This window comes from Lissotriton vulgaris, chromosome 8 (assembly GCF_964263255.1).
Source record: "Lissotriton vulgaris chromosome 8, aLisVul1.2, whole genome shotgun sequence".
NCBI lineage: Eukaryota > Metazoa > Chordata > Amphibia > Caudata > Salamandridae > Lissotriton > Lissotriton vulgaris.
Window position 1 is genome coordinate 437,732,548 of NC_141696.1, and position 10,473 is coordinate 437,743,020.

Below are 10,473 nucleotides of genomic sequence, written 5' to 3' on the forward strand. Positions count from 1 at the left end.
ATCTCCATGCAGCTTTGTACACAAAAACATATGATACACAGATCTTCATTTCCACCTGGTCTGACACGGCAACTGATTCCACGAGTGTCTCTTGAAAACATATTCATTCAGGAATACCTCAAGATGTTAGGGATTTAGAAAGCCCCTGATATTATTTGACCACCGCAAAAATTGCTGTGTTATGTTATGCGTAGTTATATAACACTCATACTGCCAGTGGTATAAGCCACACCCGCAAACAAGTTCAGTACCTCTCTGTTTGATTTCGTGAAAGCCTATTGTTTCTCTGTTGTGATTAGTCGCAGGCAGTGTGAGGATATTAATATTTTGTTGTTAATAAGTAGATATATTGTAAGTTTGTTTAGTGTGACCTTGTGTCTAGACTAGAATGCTTACATTCAGATTTGGGTGTTTGGCTTGGGAATTGCCATGTGGTGTTTTTATGAGCATTAATTAAATTGAAGTACTGGCTAGCAAAGGGAATCCTGATATTTATCTGATGGCTTAGCTAGACTGTGTTGGGTAGGTGGCATGAGCTTTGTTTAGACATGTACTGAAGTATAGCAGTGATTGCTGATGGTTTACTGTTGTGCGGTGCCACTAATATCTATATAAAGTCCTCATTTGGAGTCAGGAAGAGTCAGTGCCAGATTACAAAATAGGCAAAATAGGCAGCGGCCTATAGGCCCAACTCCTTTAAGGGGCCTATCGACAACGGATCAAAAAATTATTTACATTGAGCTTGAAAGAAAACTACAATCAAGCTTTCTTAAATATTGTTTCCAAAAGATAGAAAAAAATGAATAAACTCAAAGAAACAAAAGCTTTACATGAAAGACTCTATAGAGAAAATATTGCATTAATGTAATTACCCATTAACCCCTTCGATGCGGGGGTAATTCCCCCACGTGCGGAGGAGAAGGGGAGTGAGCATGGCACCGCAGTGTTCGTGACTAGCCCAGCTCGTCATTAGTCACAGTGGAGCTGTGCTCATGACGAGCTGGGCTCCACACGACTACACCCACTGATTAATTCGCCACCACAGGCGGGGAATCAATCGCGCGTGGGCAGAGAGCAGCCGTTATGACGAACCCAGCTCATCATGAGCACAGCTCCACTGTGTCTCATGACGAGCTGGGCTCGTCATGAGCACCGAAGAAGTTAACAACCGAAAGTACATAAGTCAAAGAAATGAGAATCACATAACAGTTTGTCTCTTAAAAGCTGATCTTCTGGCAGCAGTCAGTTTGTAAAAAAATATCTGGTGCATTGGGTATTAGGACATCATTTGTGAAGGGGGACCCGAAATTTCGTCTGTCTAGGGACCTCCACAGGGTTGATTCCGGCACTAGGGAGAGTAGTGACCCCTTGAGCGGGAATAAGCAGGTTGATGAGGAGAAAGAGGGAGGAGGAAGGATGTGTGTGTGTGCGCACTTGCATGTGTGTGTGTGTGTCGGGGGGGCTAATAAGGTGGGTTGGGAGTTCTTGAGCATTGTTGTTTACTATAAAGAGTGGTTGGACGGAACTATATGAAAGGGCATTCTCCTCATAATTCCACCAGGCAAACTCACATATGGAATGCAATTAAGGTATTGCAAATATCGATTCCTGAAATGAAATTCTGGAAGCACCAGAAATTTGTCATTTGGCCTTAAGGAATTGCAAATTACCACCAACTTCAAGTTGGTGGTAATTTGCGATTTTCTTTAAAAAATCACTTTTTTGATTTTTTAAAAGTGCCATATGTCGCACATACATGCCCTTAGGGTATCTAGGTGCTCAAAATGTGCACACATACATATTTCAGGAGTGCAACAGGGTGTACTATTGGCACCCTTGCAACCTTGAAATTGCATTCTCAATTTGCGATTCTCTAATTGGTAATCGCAAATTCCCATTCTTCCCATTCATTCCTATGGGCCTCCTAGCTCATAGGAATGAATGGGAAGGTATTCCTTAATTGGGATTCTCAATTTGCAATTCCCAAATAAGGAATATGTAGGATTCGCAAAACATTTTTATACCTATGGCCCTCAACTCCCGCATAGTAAAAGTGCAAAGAGGGCACAGCAGTTTCTATTTGTACTGATTGTATTTGACTATTCCCACAGTATTCCCATTGGAGATGGTTTGGGACTAATTCAAAAAGACAAGTAAGAGTACTACAGGAGCAAGTTTTTACATACCCAAAAATGCGTTTGTCAATAAGTCCCACACTGTACATTTTTCTCTTGCTAAAATATTTTAATTCCGCACCTGCTATTTTCAGCCTGGTTTCAAAAGGACACACAAACACCCTTGCACATTGAATTCATTAGCCAATCAATCTACTTTATTGCCATTAGATTCTACACATCGCTGTAGCAGACTTTCAATCTTCTTAGCTGTCCGTGTGCAATTTGCGTCATTCACTGTATGTTTTGAAGTGCTCACCAGAACAAATCAGATTTACAAATCTTGAATTATAAGCTGTGACATACCCAGTTGGGATAATTTTCCTTAGAGAATAAAATGTACGTTGAGAGAGAAGTTTGATCTTCATAATAAAATCCATGCCGAGGTTTGTCCAGAGACATGGGCTGGATCCACCCAGATGTGGGGATCCACTAAGGCCTTCACTTCTTCATATGAAAGGTATTTTACAGTATGAATGCTTGGCATAGACTTTTTGCTGACGGAGTCATCCCTGCAACCAACCAGGCCTTTCATCCTTCCATGTGACATGGATGATGTGTGTGTGTATATGTTACTTCTGAGACTAGAGTATAGGTGTATGGAATGTGTATTGTCAAGTTGCTGTAGCTAAATCTAAATCCATTTAGATTTTTTACGTTCATGGGGTACTTAAGATGGCAGGTGGGTCGATTCCTAAACTGCAATTTTAACAACTTATCCATGGCTTTTCAGAGATCCTTTGTAGTAGGTCAAACTTTTGGATGTGTAGAGGACGAGACAGAGGGTCCTTCTGAAGCTTAGGGAGTTTTCCTTTCCCATCCCTGTCCCATTGTACACTGGATCGGCATCACTCCTCTCCAAGTTAACAGGTAATTAAGGGAGACAGCCTCTATCTCTTTTGTGCCCTTGTTTTGTGTATTCCCTGACAGAAGACTTCCAGCTCCTTCCTGCAGACAACTGCAAAGAAAAACTGTGGTTGCAAATAAGCAAATGGCAAAAACTGAGAAAAACGACCCTCTGACGTGACAGCTGGAATGCACTAACACTGTTCAATATTAATATAAAGATGAGACAGCCAGGGTGCCAAGTCTTCTTTTCAGAAGTTTGGTTCTCCACACTAGTGGCTACAGAGAAACTCTATGCTCCGTGGGTTGGTTATTTACCACAAACTCCCATTCACAGGTTTGGAACCAGAAACCTGGGGAATTCCATCAGCCTGCCAAAGAGCCTGTCTTGACCCTGATTTAAAGGAGAGAACTGACCAACTGCTCAGGTGGGACATTGAAGATGCTCTTGCATTAAGAAAATGCTGATCATAAGACGGACCACAAAGCAGTCAATATGGGACAAACTAAAGCCATTCACTGTGAAACAGAGAAGGACCTGCTAGAGGGGGAGCCTGGGAAGCATGGAGTATCCATGCCGCATAAGTTGAAGTAAATGCATCCAGGACTGTACGCTGCCATGAACCTTGACACTGTGTAAATTCCTCACAAATTAGCAAGAAACATCGGAGCTCTAGACAGTTTTTACTACATCCCATGAATTCCACTGAAAATCTAGTGTCTGTAGATTATGGACGGCACATAAATATGGGTGTTGGGGCTCTGCTCCCTTTCTTTTTTTTCCTCTGGAAAAAACTCATTTTTGCTTTCCACAAGCATTTTACAAATCACAGGATGTGATTCTATTAAAAGTAATGCAGACATGCTTCCTGGCTGGTGGCTGCTGCACACTCACCCTGAGCTGTGCTTACTCCCTTGGTTGAGGCCAGAACATGTACATACTTTACATCTGCCTGCAAAGAACATTTGTTAGGCTGACAATCACAGCCCTGAGACTTGTGAGGTTATTAGCTCCGCAAAGCCACATCTTCCTGGACTAATCTTCTCCCCCTTCTGATATGGTGATAAATAGCCCCAAGTGTTTCAGGCTCAAGTCCTGCAGCGCCAGGGGCTTCACCTCAATCATGGAAGAGATCATTGTAACTCCACCCTTTTCCAATCCGTAACAAGTTGGGTGGGTCAGTGAGAATCCAGAGAGACCCATTTCACCACATGATGAGCTTGGATAAGGTGGGATAGTGGCTGCAGTCACGAAGCAGGCAATTCGAGACTGTGCAGAATATTAACACAAATTTTGATGACACATCACGCAGACTTGAAGTGCGTGCTTCCCGCACTTCATTTTACAAAGTACCGCAGTGCTACACAAAGGGGACTGTTCAATGCTGCGACCCACAATTCAGCAAAGCAGACGCTTACAGGTAGATTCATCAAAGACCCGTTTTGCGAGTCTTTAATAGCGATCCATAAGGAATCGCTATTACAGACTCGCAAAATGGGATTCATGTAGGAATCGCAAAATAAATTGCGATTTCTACACATTCCTTATTTGCGATTAGCAAATTGCTAATCGCAAATAAGGAATAACTCTCCATTCATTCCTATGGGCCTAAAGGCCCATAGGAATGATTGGGGAGTATTCCTTATTTGCGATTAGCAATTAGCTAATCGCAAATAAGATAGCAATTTCAAGGGTGCCAGGGGTGTCCGAAGGACACCCTGTAGCACCCCTGAAATGCAAATTTACACAGGTGTTGCGCACACACATGTCCAAAGGAAATGTGTGTGTGTAACATGCAACAGAGAAAAATGCATTAAAGTGCTTTTTTCTACTTTTTCGCTATTTAAATAGCGACCAAATATTGCGAATTCGCAATTTAAAATTGGTTCATGAATTGCAGTTAAGGAATCTCTAATAGAGATTCCTTTAATCCAATTCCTCTCAAATATGCGATATCGCAAATAGCGATATTTGCATTTGGGATGATGAATCCCTAATGCAAAAATCGCACTCGCAAAGGGTCAGATTCTCAGAATCTGGCCCTTTGCGAGCGCTATTTAGCTTCATGAATCGGGCTGTTAGACTTTGCTATAAACTCTAAGTCGAGCCAAGTGCGGATCAGTAAAAAACGAATCACACTAAACATGGAAATTGAGGTCTACTACTCTCATTATATGCTTTCTTTACACTCTGCAAAATAATATGAACTGCTGCAAAGCAGTTAGATGTTGAAATCATTCACACTCATGGCGGACTGAGTGTGTCTCAGTGTAGGCTTCACTATTGTAACAATAACTCTATAATGGCCGTTACCGGCATTCTGGGTGCAGAAAGTATGCAAGTCCCCTATCTTAGGCCGAAATGAAGATCTGCTATCTTGTGTTGTGTGGAGGGGTCAGGAGCTTATGGTGGGTTCTGATTATTTTGAAGTGCATCCCTCCTCCGTCCAACTCCTGCCCCTGTAACTGGTGTCCTGTACCACCTCATTATCTGGACTGGCCTCTTCTGGCACATGGTTCCCGGTGCACGCTTTAGGGTTGGAAAATAGCTGAGGAAACCGGGCAGCAAAGTGGCTCAAGGAGGCTCTAAAATCCCACCTGCTCCTTAGTGAAACATACCTTTTTTTAACTTATTTTTATTGGCATATCTTATATAACAGTTCAAAACACAGACCGTGTATAAATTTACATGCAGCATCCACTTCCGGATCGACATGGCATTTCAAGAGCTCTGGTCGATAATTAGCATGTTTATCACTGTGTTGCAATTCAATAATCAGGTTAATGGTACCCTCAAAGTCTTATTGAACAATGCTATATTCTATTACTAGATGTACATTTCGTTTAGGTCTTTCACATGAGCGGCTGGTGTATCCGCATCAGGATGTGACAATATAGCCCAATATAAATGAATGTACTTTTTTTTTCATTTCAAAAGTTTTTATTGGTAGTTTCAAAAGAAAACAAAGGAGAAATGCTGACAAGCGTATATAAGTGGTACATACAAATAACGAATAAACGGTTGTGATACATGATATTGAAATAGTGGTTATAGCACTGACAATGGAATGGAAAACAGTAATTACAAATAATCAATCACCTAACATAACATAACACAAAGTAAATAAATAACTGAGGAAGTCATAGGATTGAAAATACATGACATGACAGTAGGAGCAGTAGTTTCAATAAGTTGGTCCACAGGTTGATGACGCTTCCGATTAGGCTGACTAGTAACCTTCTATGTAGACAGGGAGGCACCGGGCGATCTAGAATGCAGAAAAAAGGAGGGCTGGGTCGAGGGTGCATGCAGGAGACTCATGGAGGTTTGTGGGCACTAAAGTAGTTGTCAAGGGTGATCCACCTTCGCCTCCGAGGGGGGCACCATGTTGAGTGCTGAAGAGATATATTGTCAGCGCCTCGAAGATTGATTACTCAATTTAGCCAGCAGGCAAAGTTAGATTTTCGGGAATCTTTCAAATTATTGAGAACCACTTTTACAGCAGCCATGAGTAGTAGGTCTAATAAGGCCATGTCATTGTCATTAAGGGATGTGGTTTTGAGGAACTCAAAGACTAGGTATGGCAATTCTCTGGGTGGGGAGAAAGAGAAGACCTTATTGAGAAATTCGAAGACTTTATCCCAAAAAGGGACCACACACTCACATTGGAGTATAAGATGTTCAAGGTCCCCTTCAGCACACTTACAGTTCCAACAGAATGCATCAGCTCTGATGTTGTGAGCGAAAAGACGTACCGGTGTCCAGAAAGCTTTATGAAGGAGCCAAAATGTTGTCTGGGATAGTGTAGGGCTGATTTTGTGTTGCATGCAAGATTCCCAGGTTTTGGCCCATTCTACGTCTGATATAGGTAAAGAGGAGTGTGATACCCAGAACTGTGTGAGATGCTTATTAAGATTCGAATGTTGCGGGCGTAGGACCTTATAGATCCAGGACGCTTGGTGGCCTAGCCTATTTAGTCTGGAGAGGTAAGACGGGGGAGAGGGAGGGCTCGCAGAGAGATTTGACCTAGTGATTGCCGCCTTTATATTCAGGAAGTTATAAAATTCAAGTGGGTCAAGATTATATTTGGATTGGAGATCCTTGAAAGAGAGGGGATATGATCCTTCATATAGTTGGTGTGGGAAAAAAATACCCTTTTTAATCCAGAGGTGATTACATAGTGGTTTGCCCTTGTAAAGCACGGTATGGTTATGCCATATCGACTCCCATCGTGAGTGTCAGATGGTGGTATCAAGTAATTTATCTACTTTTAGAAGGGCGACTCTTGTGTTCCGAAAAATTGGCTTCAAACAGGTGACTGTGTTCAGACTCGCGGACAGAGCAGCCGCAGGGGCAATATTCCTGAGAAGGGCTTTTTCTATCTCTAGCCAAACTGGATTATAATCGGCAGGGGGTGACAGCCAATAAGAGCCCTTCTTGGCGAGAAACGAAGTTTGGTACTGTTTTAAATCCGTTTGATTGACCCCCCTAGGGATTTGTCCAGATGTAGTTTCTTTATGCTAATTTGTGCTTTTTTCCCTTTCCAAAGAAAATTGGTGATTGTGACATCTAATTTGTGATGAAAGTCCAGGGATAAAGTAAGGGGCAGCATAGTGATGAGATAATTCACTAGTGGGGAGATCATCATCTTTATGGTTTCAATTCTCCCCCACCAAGTTATGAAGTGGGGAGACCAACCATCAAGTTGCGTTTTAATTTTTTCTAAGGTAGTTTCAGGAAGGGTACTACTAAATTCAATTAAGAGGTATTTAATGAAGCCAGACTGCCAGGTCAGGCCTGAATTACCCAGCATGTCTTTGGTGCTGAGTATGTTCAGAGGTTTAACCTCAGACTTATCCCGGTTCAATTTGTAGCCTGAGTGGAGGGAGTAGTTTTCTATGGTGGCATAAGGGCCTCGATGGAGGAGTCTGGCTGTTCAATGACCACCAGGATGTCATCCGCATATGCGGCCAATTTTATTCGTGTCTGACCAAATTCCACGCCTTTGATATTATCGTTTCGTTTCATATAGGCGATGAGAGGTTCAAGGGCCAGGAGGAATAGAGCTGGAGAACGGGGGCAACCTTGTCTGGTCCCTTGTTCTAAGCGGAAAGGTTCGGATATAGAGACGTTTATGGCGATTCGGGCGGATGGGGAGGAATAAAGGGCCATTACTATGTCAATATAGGACTTCCCCAGCTTGAAAGATTGCATACATTGCTTTAGAAAGAGCCACGACACCCTGTTGAACGCTTTTTTTTGCGTCCAGGGTGATGGTAACGGAGGGAGTGGCTGTTATTTTGGCTTTTTCCAAAACATGGCAAAGTAGTCTCGTATTATCGTTGGACATGCGGTATTTAAGGAATCCCACTTGAGAATTACTAATTAATTTAGGGAGGAGTGCATTAAGTCTGTTGGCTAGGGTTTTTGCGTATATCTTGCAATCCAGATTTATGAGCAAGATTGGGCGGTAGTTTTTCGTTAGAAGGGGATCGTTCCCCTCTTTCGGGATGATGATTATGGTGGCCTCACTCATTGAATCAGTGACACCACCCTTTACGGAAAAGGACTGGAACAGGTTTAGTAAAACAGGGCTGATAATTCCCTCAAATTACTTATAGAAGCTGGCCCAAAAGCCGTTGGGCCTGGGGCTTTATTGCTCTTAAGGGTTTTGATGGAGGAAGAGATTTCCTGGACTGTGAAGGGGGAACCTAACTTGGAGCTGTCCTCATCAGAGAGCCTAGGGAGGTCTAACGAGTTTAGGTAATTGGTGCACGCCTCTGGGTTGAACGCCATCTTGTTTTTGTAGAGGTCTTTGTAGAAAGATTGGAAGGTGTTTAGGATGCTGTTTTGCTTGGTATGGATGTTGTTGGCCTGATCTTTAATTGAAGCTATGTTGAATTGTTTTCGTTTATGTTTGAGGTAAGAAGCGAGTAGTTTCCCTGCCTTATTTCCCTCGCATAATTTCTGTGCCTTGAATTTATTTATCCATACCCCAGCGCGTTTGCTCATGATTGCAATGTATTCGTACTTCTTTTTAGTGAGACGGTCTAGAGTGGAGTTATTGTTTAAGTCGGCCGAATGGGAGATTTCCAGTGCCTTGATGTCCCGCTCAAGAGTTTCTAGTTCGAGGTTTAGTTTTTTGCTCATTTGTGCATGGATACCAATAATGACACCACTAATTGTGGCTTTAAGTGGATCCCACACAACAGATATGTCCGAGCCTGGTAAGTCGTTCAATGCAATGTATTCACAGATGGCGTTCTCTATTCGTTTTTTGTTTTCAGGTTTGGAAAGAATGTCCTCATTAAAACGCCATCGTTTCGGGGGGAGGATAGAGCGTGAACCAGCGAGTTTAGTGTAGATACATGAGTGGTCCGAGACCAGTTTGGGTGCTATGTCTGTTTCTTCTATCAGGTGTGTGAATGGGCTGGAGATTAGTATGTAGTCGATTCTTGAGTAAGAATTGTGGGGAGCCGAATAAAATGTATGATCTTTCCCATCCGGGTGTTGTAGGTGCCAGGAGTAGCGTAGGTTGTATTTGGAGCAGAGACAGTGAAGTATATCATGGGAACGTGAGGGGTGATATGTGCATTTACATTGGCGATCCAGAAGGGGATCTAGGGGGAGGTTGAAGTCCCCGCCAACTATCAAGAGCTCATCTTGGGGAATTCTCTCCATTGCTGATGAGACAGATTCCCAGATCTCAGGAACATCAGAGTTTGGCCCGTAAATATTTACCGCGTGGATAGAATAACCGTCTCTCATTAGATGTGCAACAATCAATCTGCCATCAGTGTCTTGAGTGTGTGAGATCATGGAGATGTTTAACTTTTTCGAGATTAGGGTGATCACCCCCCTCTTCTTGTGGACTGCTGGGGAACATAGGGTGTGCGAGATCCAATGCTGCTTGAACTCAGTGTCTTCTTTTGAAAGTTTTGTCTCCTGCAGTAGAATGATATCTCCTTTGGATTTAACCAAATAGTCAAGGACTTTTCTTCGCTTAACTGGGTGATTAAGACCCTTGACGTTTAGGGAAACTATATTGAGTCTTTCTGCCAGGGTTTGGGTCGAGTCATCTAACCGTAAAATGTCGCAAGGTAAGTGGCCAGCTTACTGCGGGTGCAGCTGTGCAAGCTATGGGCTATATGGGGAACGCAGAGGGGGAGTGTACAACATGGCTGGGAACTATTAACTGAAGAGACCATCTTATGACAGCGAACTTGTGGTAACCATTATTGGGATAGTATGATGAGTAGGTTGCATACGATACTACATTTGAAATCTGGGCAGCGGTTAAAAAAAGAGATAATAGAAACAATAACGAAATTACCAAAATTACATTTACCCCACAACCCCATATACCCCCTCCCTCCTCCCATTGTCCTTGAACCCCCCACTCTCCCTCCACTCCCATCCCTCCCCCACCCACCCAAAGAATTTGAACTTAGG